We start from the raw sequence: 16,460 nt of genomic DNA, 5'->3' as shown, positions 1-16,460 counted from the left end.
ATTTCTCATCAATCCTGCAGCTCTATGGAGCGTTTAGGCTCCATAAAGAGGATCCCCATCTCCAAACTGACAGAAGCTGCTATCTGGAGAGTTCGGAAGAAGTTCAAACCAGTGTACAAACTTTTATTTTCAGCCTCACAAAAAGCTCCAGCTATTAACCAGATAAGTATTGATTCATAATCGAATGGTGTGGAGCTGCTGCTGCTGCTGCTGGGACAAAACGTCCGTGCTGCTTCCTGGCATCGCTGCTGAGCTGCAGCAGTGTTGCGTCTTTGGCCAAAGTCCAGACTTCATGTCTGCCCTCGTGTCTCGCTGCACGTTCACACAGCTGAACGCATCTGCACCTCACAGCACCACTGGGAATGAGCCACACCCTCTTCTCACTGCTGACACACTTCATATGTATAAAGATAGAAAGGCTGCACCACTGCAGCACACACAAGACGCAGAAGAGGACTTTTTTTTTGTATTATCCTGTCGTGTTATTTTAGCTCATACATTTTTAGTCACACTGGCCCAGACACACTTTGGTCCAGACTGAAATATCACAATGAAGATTGTACGATTTGCTGTGAAATCGGTGACTCCATGACTTTCTTCTTGCACCACCAAGATGTTTTGGGTTTTTAGTTAAATATCTCAACAGCTATTGGACTGATGAACCTGAAACTGAGTACAAACATTTGTGTTCTTCACCAGATGAGTTAATCCTTGAACTATTCCTTTAGCATCACCATCAAGTCAAAACATGATGTCCATCTCTTTGGTTTTGAAAAAATACCTGCAACTACAACTACAACTACCTTGACCTTCCCATTTCCATCAGCCTCAGCTGAACTTAGTCAATGCTAATTTGGCAAATGTTAGCATGCTAGCATTGCTAAACCAAGCTGGTGAACATGGTACCAGAAATATTACACCTGTTAAAGATCAGCATGTTAGCATGTAGCTCAAAGCATTACTGTTCCTGCACCCTTAGCACAGCTAGCATGGCTGTTGAGGTTAGCATTCATGTTGTTTTTATTCCTGTCATGTTTGGAACTGCAGTTTGTATTTTTGCTTCTTAAATTTTAACAATGTTTGGAGCTGTGACATTATTGCACGTACAGAAAAACATCATATTTCTAAATGCACCTGTTTCTGCAGTCAGTCTGTAAGTGTAGGTGTAATGTTTTCCAGCTGGTAGAAGTCTCTTCTTCCTGCATACTTTCTATTGTTAGCCAGATGTCAGCTGTCTCTGTGTGCAGATTATCAGTCGGAGCAGACTCGTCTCCATGTTTCCACTTTCTGAGAGAAGCACAACACTGCTGCTCGATGCATCCCATGACACAGTGACTCATGCATCGGCCGCACGTACTCACATGGAAAATATAGATCTGATTTTCACTCTTGTCTACTCAGCAGTGGCAGCCTGGATGTTGGAAGGAGTACAAATGAGATTCAGTGTTGTTTTCTCACTTTTTGGATCAAATTAGAGAAAAAATATTCTGCATGTTCACAGTTTACACTTTGCATCACTTCCTTGAATTCCCTCTGAATATCATCCTCTATAATGCCTCGTCTAACAAACACAGAACCTCATTTCCAGTCTGCTGATCATAAAATCTCCTCTGTGGGACCATTAAGGTTAATCTCCAACTTAGAAAAAAAAAAAGAGCTGAGAGGCAAAACACGATTTGTGCAGCTGTGGGCTTCCAAAAACTCGACAAAAAGTCGTGAAAAACGCAAGCGCACTTAATTCACTAGTGACATTTGATACTGCAAATCACACCCTGATGTTTCCTGGGCCAACAGTACGTACCTTTTCCACAAATCTGACCTGCATGCACATTTTGCAGCCTAACATTGATGAAATAGAGTGGCTAATATTTACATGGCGAGAGCAACAAGTTTGCAGACCGGATGTCCGGCCAGGTTTGTCGTGTTTCCTGGGTATTTTATTTCGCAACGGCATTGTTTACACATATTTCCAGATCGCTGATTTATTCCTGAGAAGGAAGCAAATATCCTCATTGTCTTTTTCTTGGCCGTTCGCCATCATCTGCTGCTGCACCGTTTGAATGTTTAGGAAGGAGGTGAACTTGGACCGACTTGGATGGAAATGGTGACAGAACAACACGCTCTCATCCCAACTCATTTTAAGATACAAATGTTTTCACTTTGCATCGATGATAGTGAATCGATAAATTAAATTAACGTTATGAGTTGGTTTACAGTAATTTTAAAGTTTTCATTGGTCAAAGAAAGTATTCTGTTTGTCTGTAGGATGAATGTTCAGTTATTATGAGTCTGTTTTCCTTTAAAACTGTGTCGTCGTCCTGTTTTCTTATCACAAGGTTGAGCTCCCTCAGTCTAACCTGTGGTGTCACTGTGTAAACTGTATCTCCACCGCTGCAGGAGCGATTAGGCCGACACTGAGCCAACACGCAGGCCACTGGCTCCTTGTCTCATATCGCCTCTTTATGACCTTTAACTTCCTCAATGACGAACATGTGACATCACCAGCAGCCAATAAGAAACACTGTAACGATGCTGTAACAGGGTTTTATATTTTCAGAGTAAACTGCTGGTTAGTTAAACTGAGCATGTTGTAAAACTGTGATCAAGGACAGAAACAGTATGAGTCTGTTAAAGTTGATGCTGATACAAAGCTCTCATTTTTTTCCAGTTAAATATGTCTTCTCTGTTTTATTTGTTTATTTGATTCTTTTGTTATCTGACTTTATCATGGCATATTTTATTCTGCTGATTTGTTTGTACTACTTGTTTGCTTAATTTTCTTTAATTGTTGACCCGAATGATGTCTGGTATTTTAATCTTAATTTTTTCTTTGTTAAGCCCTTTGTAACTTTGTTCTGAAAGGCGCCGCACATACTGTAGTAAGGTATATCCAGTGTCAGCACCGTCACATCCATTGGTTGTTCGAGAGAAATAAAATGGGAATGCAAGACACTCATGAGGTCAGATTTCCACTGATAAAAGACAGTTTCCTTTGCATTTAGACCAATAAAACACTGATAAATATGTTAGCAAAAAAGTGCAAATTGTACAAAATCAACTCAATCAATTGAGTATTTTTATCATCTGATTTAAGGAAATCATGACCACAACTTCAGCCAATCAATGAATCCAAAACAACATAATTGTCTGCCAAAAAAGCAGAACTAAACCTTATAACCTTAACTTAAAACCTAACCTTTAACCTTAACTTAAACCTTACAGAGGCATGGCTGCAATTTTGTAGTTAGTTTTTACTGAAAAACTTTATAAATGCTACAAAAGTGTGGACTTCTCCTTTTCTAGGATAACATATGAAAATGTGTGTTTTTTAATGAAAGGAGTTAAATGCCATAATAATGAACTGTTTTCATTTTTTTGTGTTTTTGTCACCTTCGAATGAGTCCTTCAGCAGATCTTTTTCTGTGGAGGTCGCCATGTTGCACTGCCATGTTTCTGCAGTAGCCCAGAATGGAAAAAGCAAACACTGTCTCTAAGATATGGCCTGTTGTGTTTTGTGTATGTTTTACAGCTGCTATAGGTTCTCCTGCACACTTGGAAGGTGAGGTGTTTGCAATCTGCAAGCTCACCACTAGATGTCACTAAATCCTACTCACTGCTCCTTTAACCAAATGGATGAATACAAACCAGGTTGTCAGTGAGGTAACATGTTCATGTAGGAGCAGTAGGAAAAGTACTGCAGCCGTCAGTATCTTATCTGAACAAAGTGTAAATGTGAGGCCTGTTCTGTGCCTGCAGACAGAGTACATATAAGAGCAGATATGCTGCGTGGACGCACGCTGTTATCTTTCTTTTTTCAGCAGTGAGGTAATAACACTCCTGCAGAGGTGACTGACTGTGTGGAGTCAAAGAGAGGACGGTGATTATAATAAAATGACATCATGGTCTGAGGCAAAATGCTTCAATCTAAATGGCTTTTGACCTGCGAGTCAGCATCAGCAGGGACCGACTGGGACGAAAGAAACAGCTCTGACATTTGCAACAGATCAGCCCTGTTTTCCAAACACCAAAACATCCAAATGTTAATATAAAAACCTGGAGGTAAAAACCAACAGAATGCAGAAAATCACAACACAGAACTCAAACAAATGACACAATCTGAGATCTGCAGAGCCCCACCTGCTATGACGTGATTCACTCCACTAAACATGAACGTGAAGGCACAGTGTATAATAATAATAATAATGCACAGTGCAAATTACAGCAGCTACACTCCTTTAGATGATGTGCTGCTGTGATTCACTTTCTTTTAGCATGGTGACGCCGGCGTTATGTTAAATTTCAAACCTGCTCAGTTTGAACTGGAAAATTTTTCCTTTGTCAGGATAATTTTGGTTTAATGCAGATTAAAATACATTTCTAGCCATAAGAAAAAACTTTCTAACTTTCTAACACATGATACAGTCAAAGTACTTTGCGTTTAGAGCGCATGTAGAAATAAAAAAAAAATGGAAGATTTTAGCTCTATGGAGAAATATTTCCTGGTCTTCCTTCTGATGACCTTTACCTGCTCTGCCTCACCTTGTTAAGTAGCTAACCACTAGCCGAGCAGCTAACATTAGCAGTCTAATGTGCAGTCTAACAGTCCTTATTGTCACCTTGGGGTAACATGTTGGGCAGCCAACATGGCCCAGGGAAGGGAGATGATCCCATACGATTCTTGCAGAATAAGTCTCTAAATTTGTTGTTGTAAAGTTGCTAAAAAGGTCTGAAAAGTCACTAAATCTGTTGGCAGCACTAAGCGCTGCTTTCTGCCTCTAGTCATGCACGCAGCTCTATGATGACACTGCAATGAAACCTGTCTAGAAGACCGCTAACATTAGCTGCACGACTTACAGAGCTAACGGCAGGTAGCGGTTAGCAGCAGCTAGCAGCTAGCTACTTTGGCCATCAGGATTCTCTGACATCAGAGAGAAAACCAGAAAAAAAAAGTTTCACCAAAATCAGTGAATACATTTGTGTTATCAAATTGTGTGGGTTTTTTTTTTACAGTAATCAGTGAGGCCTGGCTCCCAGAAACACTCTGCTCTGTATGAGCCTCTTGTGCATGCTCGTGCAGAGGTCTGTATTTCTGCAGCTATGTAGTCGGAGTCACTGCATGTGGTCGGAAACAACAACAAGCTCCAAGTTGCAACCTAAACACTAAAAATGGAAAAATTAGCATCTTGTATGCTCATAATATGAATGTAGACAAGCTAGCAGCTGTTAGCTTTTCTTTTGCAGTGATGTAATCATTTTAATGCCAGAGTTTGTTTTCCAATAAGCAAATGTTCCACCAAAACAAGTTGCCCCTCGACTCTATTTTGCAGCAGCACCGTCGCTGCATCCTGCTGCCCAAGACGATTGTGATTGGTTGTGACTGGTTCTCCAACGCTGAGCACTGCGGAAGGAGGTCTGATTAGGTGAGACTTGCAGCGATGTACTTTGACATCATGGGTAGTGGTGTACCTCAGCCTCTTGTGGCTGAAAATTTGTATTACCACAACATTGTAGAAAAATCAACCTGGCACCTGTTCTTAAGTCGCAGGAGAGAAACTATTTAAATCAGACTTCACCAGAATTATTTCTCACTTGTCTCTCTCCATGAAGAAAAATAGAAATAAAATCAGAATCTGGGACAATGCATCACATGGATGTGTATGCAAGGATGTGTATTATTACATAATAAAAATCGTCCCTTCTGAAGGTCATTCATCGTCAACTTTAGCAGCATGTTACTAAAAATGTATGAGAAGTATTTAATCTCCTGCTCGCTGTAAATCCTCTCAGAGCTCTGCGGGTTTGTGCAGAACACAGGATCCATTTTCAGAGCTGCAGAAACTGTAACAAAGACTCAGCTGACGGCTCGGTGACGTCAGAGCGAGGCAGAACAAAGCCTCGCCTCTGACCTCTGAGAAATCACCACTGATAACACACATCGACCACAAGGCAGCCAGAGATACAAAGACGTACAGTACAGCGGCGCACACTCACACAGACGCCGCGCTCATCCGCAGGCGTCGACACTTCCTGTCTGCAGTTTGGAGAGGAGAGATGATTTTTATCTGCTGATTGAAGAAAGAAAAGGTTGTCTAGTTCTGGATTACAATAATCAGGAGGAGATACTGTACGTTTCCGTCTCAACACATTTTGTCACTGCTTTATTTGTGATCTATGAAGCTGAGTGACTTACAGGACGTCTGGACACTTGGTTCTGATATGACCGACCTTCTTCTTTTTAACTTCCTCTGTGGTTTAAAACATTTTTTTCCCCCTGTGGAGCCACTTTTAAAAAACACAAACCATTGTGGCCCAAGTTTGTGCATAAATGCATATAAATCCTTTTTTTTACTGACATTTCTGCATCACCCTACATTATCTTTACTGAACACTTATACACACAAACTTTAGAAATGAGAAATAATTTCATTCAGGCTGAGTTAATAGGTAATTTAATTGTTTTCATTTCCTCTCAACGGGACATTTTTGCCTACGTCATGAATTAGAAAATATAAGTGCATTTTGTTGGAATTAACTCTTTTTTTCCTCAGTAAAACAATAGACATGTTTCAAATACTTCATAAAAGCTGCACTGCAGATATGAACCTCCATAAGCTTTTATTTATTTGGTGACTCAAATAAAACCCCCTGTGACCCACCAGTGTGTCTTGATCCAGCCTTGACTGGTTTAGAGAAGCAAGTTTAAGCCTTTTACCTTCATTTATTTCCTGAATTTTGGAGCAACACAAAGCATTGTATCAGTTCTTCACTCGGTCCAGATAAAAAAAATCACTAATGTGGAGTAATCAGTCACTAGTAACTTTCTACAAGGAACTTTCATATTTTCTTGATTTTTGAGGACCTTTTGGCAAAAGCAGTAGTGTTTCCACCATAATAACCATAAAAACATGATGTCAAAAATAAAATTATCTAAAAAAAAAAAAAATCTCCTCTGTAACTTTAAGAACAATTACACAGAAAAAAATGATCATCCCACAGATAAACTGTTAAAACAGCTTTAACAGCTACACTGACCACTGTTTTAGGACATGCTGGGTTTACACAGGTCCTTACAAAGTCTTAAAAAGTCTAAAATAATCTGAATTTTAGGTCCAGTGTTTAGCGTTTGATAGAGATATTTGGCTACATTAGCGAACACAAATCAAACATGCATCAAACAACATGCATTTCATCACCTCTGATAGATTTATGGGACCAGTTTGAAGGATTTAGTGGCATCATGCAGATGTGTTGCCTCACTCTCCCCTTCCTGGATTGTAGAAGGACCTACAGTAGTTGTGGACTCAAAATGCAAGAGGTCACACACATTTGGTTTGTCCACTCTGGGCTTCTGTAGAAACATGGTGGTGCAACACTGGTCCTCCTGCAGATATAAAGACTCATTCTAAGGTAACGAAAACACAGTGATTCTTATTTTCAGCTAATTATACTTACAAATATTCTGCCTCATTCTACTCTACTAATAGATCCTCCTAAATCTTACACACTGGACCTTTATAGATTAAAATAGTTGAGGTTTTGTTGGTAAGCGAATGGTTCATGTAGAGGAGCGGGTGCTGACGTTTGACTTTTGTTTAAGAGGGTTAAAATGTAGGACACAAGAAGTTGACTCTGTCAGATCTCTTTCAGTGTTAAATAAAAAAATTGGCAGGTCTTAAAAAATAATTAGATTATTAAATTAACTTTACTCTTATAAAGATGCATCAACTTCAGTCTGTCTTTTAAATGTGTTTTGGGAAATATTTGCATTGATCATACTTTAAGTGTGGTGTGTGGGATCCTCAAAAAAAAACGTTACTTATAGAGGTAATTTTTTTCTCTGTTACAGTCATTTTTTTCTCTGTTACAGTCATTTTCATCTAACGGGTAAGTAAATGTTCACATGCAAGAGATCTGGCTTGAGAAGAGGGCTTAAAAAGGTCTTAAAATCTTCAGAAGGAACCATCTGAGCTGAGAGCCAATCTTTTTTTAAGAGGAATTTTAAAATGTAAATGACAATTTGTGGAGGTATAAAGCTAATGATTTGTTGATCTTTACAAATCAAGACTCAATAGTTGAACGATAGCGTAGCTTTCAGAGCTAAAAATCTAAATCTAAATCTGAGCTGTTTTTAAACATGTCACGCTGTGTGTTTCGGAGGTTTTTCTAGTCTGCTGCTCCTCTTCACCAAACTCCCCTCAAACACACACAGCAGTCCTTTTTTCCCAGGACCATAATGGTCCCCAGTGTTCCCACCGCTGAGTGCCCATTCTCAGCCGTGGAATCCTGCCAACCGGTTCGTCCATTAAATGAAGACGAGCAGAGCGGCCCGCTGTAGTGAAACACTGGTTAACCCTCCCTTCTCGTCCTACTTACAGCGCGACCCCCACACCTCAGTGATAAAGACGATTGGCTCGTGTCCAAACTGTCGGTCGCAACCAGACGAGAGCGGAGTTTTAATGAGGCTGGTTCCCAGGGTGAGGACAACCGTGTCTGAACACTCAGTGGATGGTTGCAAAACAGTGTAACTACCCTTTAATTTATTTTTCTATTTAACTATCCATTTGTTTACCACATTATCTGAGCCTGTTCTTCCTTTTGTTAATTTTTCTTTACGTATCCTCATTAATAATCATGTTCGACTGACGTGTGATATCAGTATTTTGTGCATTTTTGTTTTGTCACCATGTCAACTGTCGTGACGCCGGGAAGAAAAGCTGCTGTTGTGCTATTGTAGATCTTCATAAACAAATAAACAAACAAACAAATGCATACCTTTTAAACAAAACTTAAATTTCAACATCATGTGGCCTCTTTTGGCCCTGATGTGATGGAAAAAGTCCACATGTCATCGGGCAATTTTGACACATTAACTGTTAAATAATGCAGAAACAATCAGGTGATGAACTGATTGGTGGACAAAAGATTTACATCAGATTTGACAGTTAGCCTGCAGCTAGTTGAGGCTGTATTCAGACACAACAGTGCTCTGTGCAAAATGCTAATATTAACAAAAACTAGCATGCTAACATTTGCTAATTAGCACTCAACACAAAATACACATAGTATAGTGACCAGAGGTGCAAGTAACTAAGTACAAATACCTTGTTAATCTTTTTTAGACAACTTTTTATTTTTACTCCTGACATTTAAACACAAATATCTTTCTACTCCTTATATTTTCAGTTTGAGTTGAATTAAATTAGTTTTATTTGCATCACTGCTTCTTACTAACATCAAAACCAAACACACTGAAAAGACGAGTCCTTGTGTATCCGTCAGTGTGTATCATCTGCGACACAATGAGATGAAACGACGTTAAAGACGCAACTGGATGAAAATGACATAAGACAAATGTGACATAAAAGACGCAACAAGATGAAAAAGATGTAACATGACATAAGAAGAAGAAAATGGCGTAGAAGATGAGCAACAGGAGACTCAGACAACAGAGGGAGACCTGACCATGGAGAAAATGAGGTTAGGAACGTCCATCAGAGGACAACATTTTACTTTTTCAGAGTCTGTACTTTTTAATTTTTACTTGACCAAAGAAGTTGAATCAGCACTTCTACTTTCATCAGAGTCTTTGTTCTTTTTACAAGTACAGAAGTATCTGTACTTCTGCTCGGGTAATGAATACGTTTACTTTTTCCGCCTCTGCTGGTGATGATTTTCGGGGTTTCCGGTGTCGCCGGCGGATATCTGGGCCAAAACTTCCTCCTCTGTGTGCTGGTCATTGTTTAGAGTCCAATCAGATAAATGAATGATGATAAATTTAAAGCTAACAAAATGCTAAATCATTGTAAATGTGCTCTGAGTTTGCATTTCAACCAATACATTCTGCTTCTTTTGCTCCTCACACAGACTGTTTACCTGCAAGAAAATGTGATTTGTCAATAATATTTAGACTAAATACAGAAACCAGATAACTGATGAGAAAATCTCGTCGCTTGTGTACAGATTCTGCATTCGTAAACAGATACCTGTTTAAAGAAATTATTTAGTCAAACACCAAAGTGAAGTCTTTAGAGGAAAAATCAGGATCACCAAATCTGGCGTCATCCATCCTCTGGAGACGATGAATATCTGCACAAAATTTCATTGCAATCCTCCGACAATTGTTGAGATATTTCAGGATCCACAAACTTGATTTAGCTGCGCGTTTACTGAATGTGAGGATGTGTTTTCTGTTGTGTGTCATTTTAAACAGAGTATGTTTGATTAATTAATTAATCCAGGCTTTGGGAAATTGTGATTAACACGTTTCACTGATTTCTTTGTAAATATTTGTAGATTAAAGCAATAATTACAACATAAACAGCAGATGCAGCCTTACTGATGAGGTTGTGACTTTCCCATGATGGAAAGTAAATAAATTATTCATTAATCAACACATGGTGCTCCAACAAAGGCAATCTTATCATTTGATCCTCACAGAAACCCCAATACTATAATGTCCTTCAGATCTGCTGTGTAATTCTGAAACATGGTGCCATCTTTTGTGTTTCCATGGCAGGATGGAGTGACATCGGCTTTCCATCCCCGAAACTGATCAATAGTAATTTAGGAAACACTTGGAACCGATTCAAACAAGCTTGTGATCAATATTTCATGCAGTAATTAGACTCAGAGGAGGCCTGTGGCTTTTAATACTCTGCAGGGTGGAAACATTCGTCCCTCACTGACCGACACTGGGAGAAACCAGGTCACAGACATTTTTATTACTGCTGGATCTTCACATGACAACTTTAACAACGTGTTTCTATCAGACAGCAGAGACAGTTTCTTATTTTGTCTTGAGTCACCAGACCCACAACAAACAGAGCAAAGCAAGAAACGCAGTAATTCAGTCCACCTGCAGCAGGTAACAACTCTACACTTCATTTCAAATGTTATTTATTCTCTGAAAAGTTTTCTGTGGAGCTCGATATTCACAAATTTGCTGCTACTAGTTTGGGTTTAGTCGTATCCGGTCTTAAAGTCATGAATCAGTTTTGCATCTCTGTTTTCAGCCTGTGCAGAACTCTAATCATAAAACTCATTAGGATTTATTTTCAGGGGATCATAAACAATATAAAGTTTGTTGTAATCTCTTTTGTTGTAATCTAAAAAGTCAAACAAAACCTCCATCCATTTTTTCCCCCACTGATCCGGGGTCAGGCTGTGGTGGTAGGGATTTCTTGACGTCTCTCTCCCTGGCAAAGCTTTCCAGCTCCTCCTGCGGGATCCTGAGGCCTTCTCAGGTCCGATGAGATGTGTAATCCCTCCACTGAGTTCCTGGTCTACCCCAGGGTCTCAAATCCCTGAACCACCTCAGCTGCAGCACCTCGCTGCAGGAGAGGGAAAAATGGCAGAACAAAACCAGACTGCATGTATTTTCTATAAACCCCTGCGTTTCTAAATGTCTTGTCTGATGTCTTTGTGTTTTTGTTTTTTTTTTGGTTTCTAGGCGACTTTATATTCTCCTGAACTGATGACTAAATTCATTTTCAGTCAGTCTAAAAATAGTTCTTGAAGGCAGGACGGTTGCAAGACAAGAAGAAAATAAGAGCAAGAAAGCACAAGTTGTTTTTATTGTCAGTACAATAATGTTGTCTCATTACTGGTTAACTTACAAAAACGTATTAATGATGCTTTATTTATTATTTTCTTCTTTGTTTTCATGTGAACTCATCACACTTGTAAAAGAGGATTTATTCCCTGTGTTTTTCTACAAAGTTATTGATCTGCCTTTTGCCACAAAATTACTGAAATCTTGCAAATCTCTCTCACACTCACGCTGAACTGGACATCTGTCCTTGAGCGGTGATCTCTGTCAGCTCTGGTCACCTCGGCCGCTCCTGTCGGCCGAGGTGACCAGAGCTGACAGAGATCAATAAATGATTTTTATTGTTACTGGAAACTTTTTTTTTTAATCTATTGACAAAAACTCCTCGAACACTGACTGACTTTCAGAAACTCCAGCCTCAATTTTGACTTTGATAAATGTTGTTATTGATCGACATAAAATCTATTTCTGCAGCCATTTTGACAGGCGGCGACACAGAGACTTGTGTAAGAGGTTTATTCAAACCTACGAGCAGCAAACAGCTTTACTCTCAGAGTCTCTTCTCAGCCTCTAATCTCATCATCGTTACTTTTCTCATCTCCCTCTCGTTCACTTTTAGTTCCACCAGGATTAAAGGGTTAAAAGAAAACTACAGATACTAGAAAGCCCACTGACTGTTTACTCTCGGTGACTGCAGCCTGCTTGCTTGAAACTTGAAACTCAGAGTTTAGAAAATGGGACTTGACATGAAACTTGTCAGTCTTGATTAGGGACTTGAGACATTCTTATGACTTCCAAAGCAAAGACTTGGTCCCACCTCTGCTAATGGGTGCAAAAAGTTTAAGAACTGGTCCAGAAGATTGCAGCAGCTGGCAGACATGAACCAGATCAGATGTGCAAAAGTGTCTGTCAATGTTCGACCGCTAAAAGAATAACAATCTGAGCCTGTCAGCAGCAAAACAAGAACTATTAGTGGACGTACTGTGAGAGACACATTTGTCCTCATGGATTCTGCTGCAGCCACTGAAGCCTGAGGCAATGAACGGATCAATTCCAAAACTTTTTGTACCAATTAGTCATTGAAGATCCCAAAATATATATAAAAAATACTGGATTTACCCGTTAAAATGAAGACCAATTTGACTTTATGTGCTCTATTTTGATACATTTTATCTTCTGTTCAATTAGCAACTACTTTTACTTAAAACCAGTGTGAATTTAAATAAATGCTTCTTTCCATCATACAACAATGTAACCTACTGCAATTATTTTGTCTCATTTTGATGATTTTTTCACCTTTTAAACCATTTTCTCCTTAAACAGCAAAGTAGTTTTAACTCAAAAATATTCATATCAATTTGAATTATTGTCTCTTCTTTATCAGATCAGATCAGATCTCTGCTCTCTCTCCTCTCTGTGAATCATTAGCTCAGTTACCAACAAAACCTCGACTATTTTAGTCTTGAAACGACTCCAAGTGGACTTCATGTGTCCAGTTTCTGTTCTCATCCCTGTCCTTAGGTAACAGACAAGGCCCGACACGCCCTCTCGCCTCGCTGTGATCTCGCTGCGCGCAGTCCAGTCCCGTGCACGCTCTCCTCGCTCTCCTTGCTCTACGGCAGCGTTGGTTTCAGGCCTCAATGTTTGCTGGGTATCAGCGCTGGGCTCAGGAGGGCAGAACACAAGCTGATTAAGCGGCAGGATTTTGAGCAGCTCAGAGAAGCTATTCCCAGCGTCGGCCGGGGCAGATTAGACCCTCCGGAGCTGCCTGCTGCTTCTGGTCTGTGGGTGGGACGATCCACTGAGTGCTCAGGCATTATTCCTGCTTCCACTCAATTACAGGACTCAGTTTTCTGGAAGCTGACCAGAGAGGCTGGTATTTATTTAATGGAGGGCTGAATAACGTTCTCGTCAGCCTCCTAGTGGTCGATCTGAAGGAGCAGCCAAATTATTCTTTACATTTTCAAATGCCTGACATACAGTTTGATTTTTAGATGTATTTCCCATCTGTTGCATTTGTTTGTTCTCATTTATTTCTGTGTGGTGCAAAACTCAACTGAGAGTTTATCCATCGAAATTAACATAAAATTTGCTTTATTTTAAGGCAAAGTTGCATCATCATTAAATGGTGATCAACAGCTGATAAGTCAAAAACGGCAGTGATTGCAATTATGTTTTTCATGCCGTTATAAAAACAGTTTTGTCGAGAGAACCCTGATGGATGATGTTGATGATCGATGATGATCAGTTGTAAAGACACCATCTACACATGCTGATCTCTGACAAACATAAGTGATGAGAAGAAACAACCTGGTAACAGTTATCTCATTATGTCATTACCTCAAGATAATAAAGCTTGTTATCTCAGGAATACAAAATAATTAACTTGTTATCTTGAGATAAAGACATGTTTTCGGGTTCTGTACAACGGTAATGTTAATTTGACAAACTAGTGATGTTCACTGTGATGGATTACACATTTTCCATCGGAAATAATACTAACTAATAATAAGTATGTGCATGCATGCACATACTTTGTGCCAAGCCAGTCAAAAAAGTCTGGAAACGCCCCTGAATACAACCAACATGTGCGAGGAATCGCAAAGTGGCAGCAGGCACAGCGATGCTGCAACATTAATGGCAGCAAATCTTGTAACGTACCAAGTTTCGTTGAAAACCAGCGGTCCCTAACACTGCAACATCTTCTGACCATCCTCAAAATTTGGTCCTTTATTCGACACACGTAAGCCGAGCACATTACATGTCTAAGAACAGGAAACAGGACGGGAGAAAGTCGACCCAGATCCCACTGGGAACCAAGTTTGCATAGTTTGAGTTTGAGGTGAGAATTCAAAAAGGATCATTTGAAGGTTTTGTATCTGATGAGGGACAGAAAGAAAATGGAGCAAAAACATTATAATAAAACCTAAGGACAGAACATTTCTAATACTTTAGAGCTGCAATAATTACTCGATTAATCAATTATTAAATTAATCGCCAGGTATTTTGATACTTGATTAATCAGTTTGGATTGTGACTAAATTCGAGGACGTCATCTTAGGATTTGGGAAACACTAACTTTTTTTCCACCATTTTCTGACATTTGAAAGCAATTGGTTAATTAGGAAAATAATCGACTGATTAATCAACTGAAAATATTCGTCAGTTGCCGCCCTAACTGTAAACATTCACAGCTGTTAACGTTTTCTCTCTCTTAACGACAAGAAGATGAATCTGAAGACACCAGGTTTAATCACAGCAACTCCCACCTCCTCGTCAGAAAGCGTTACTCACTTCCTCCACCTACACACACACACACACACACACACACACACACACACACACACACACACACACACACACACACACACACACACACACACGCACACACACACAGAACAGATCAGGGAACAAAAACCAGAAAACTCAAGACACCCAAACTTCCCTGTTTCCACTGTTTCTCACTCAGCTGGAGGTTTTTTTGTATCATCTGAGATCTTCCATTTTTTACTCCAAAAAAGCTTCAAGTAACACATCATTCACTGCTGCCAAGTTTATATAACATTTCTCAATGATTATGTGCTTTGTTGCCAGTGAATGTTAGTGATATATTGATAGTAAAAACAGACTCTCGCGCTGCGGTTGGAGCCGAGCTTTGGCCTCGTCCAGAAGTGGAAAATTGGCTGCTCTCACTCAGCCACTCGGTCAAACACACTCAGATGCAACAACCTGTCCAACACAGCAGACTAAAACAACCACAGTGCTTTTTATAACCCACAGTAAGCTCAGGATTAAACCGTTAACCAGCCTGTAACGTCCCCGCTTCGCACACAACGGCCTCTAAATGTGGAAGAAGGCTTTGACTAATAACAGAGGCAGCAGTCAGGTGACACATAAAAACAGATAAAGCAGATCAGATAAAATGTGTCACCTGCTCATAAAATGTCAGAACGACCTCATATCTTTCGCTCATCGGATTTCTCCAACTCTAAACATTAAAAAAATCTTTCCAGCGAAGTTCTGTTAAAGAAAACACTCCTTAAAGATGAATGAGAACACAGAGGGTCCAAATTAAATACAGCAGTAATGATTTTTCTGGTGCTTCTTGGAGCGCTGGATCTCTCCTCTCAGAGAGGGGAGTGGGAAAACTCAGCAGCAGTCAGGTCGGTTATGAAATGTGGCGGTGACTGTGTGGAAGTCAAAAAAAAAAAAAAAGGAGAAGCTCCTCTGTGTCTTGTGTCTGTCTTGTGTGTAACTGCAGTCATTTCCTCTGCCTTTTTTGGTGCTGAGCCTCAGCAGATGGATTTAAACAAGAACATAAAACATGTCAAAGTATAAAAACAAATCAGTAACAAGATTATTTAATAAAAAAAATAAGTTTTTTGTGCTGCAAAGACTTGAAATTGAGTTTATCACTGTAGTTCAGTTAAAGGGATAGTTCACCCAAAAATGAAAATTCAGTCCTTATCTACTCGCCCTCATGCCGACTGATGGTCGGGTTTACTTGTTACTCATTTACTTAAAAACAACAGAACAACTGAATGTATAGTAAAATAACAGTGGGCCCAGGTCTAAGCCTTGTGGGACCATCTTGTAGACTTGTAGTTAGAGCTGCAACGATTAACTGATTAATCCATTAATAACAGATTATTAAATTATTTGCCAACCATTTTGATAAACGACCAATCAGCTTCAGTATATTTTATTTTATTTTATTTTTTAGAAAGAAAGCAAAAATTCCAGCTTCTTAAATGTAAATATTTTCTGTATTTTTTACACCTCTTTGACAGTAAACTGAATATTTTTAGGCTGTGGGCAAAAGAAAACATTTCAGGACATCAATTTGAGTTTTGGGGAAAAATTATTAACATTTTTCCCAATTTTCTTTACAGGTAAGCAACTACTAATCGAG

Source organism: Lutjanus erythropterus, chromosome 18 (genome assembly GCF_056507025.1).
Source record: "Lutjanus erythropterus isolate fLutEry1 chromosome 18, fLutEry1.hap2, whole genome shotgun sequence".
Classification (NCBI taxonomy): Eukaryota; Metazoa; Chordata; class Actinopteri; order Lutjaniformes; family Lutjanidae; genus Lutjanus; species Lutjanus erythropterus.
Note: the sequence above shows the minus strand (reverse complement) of the source record.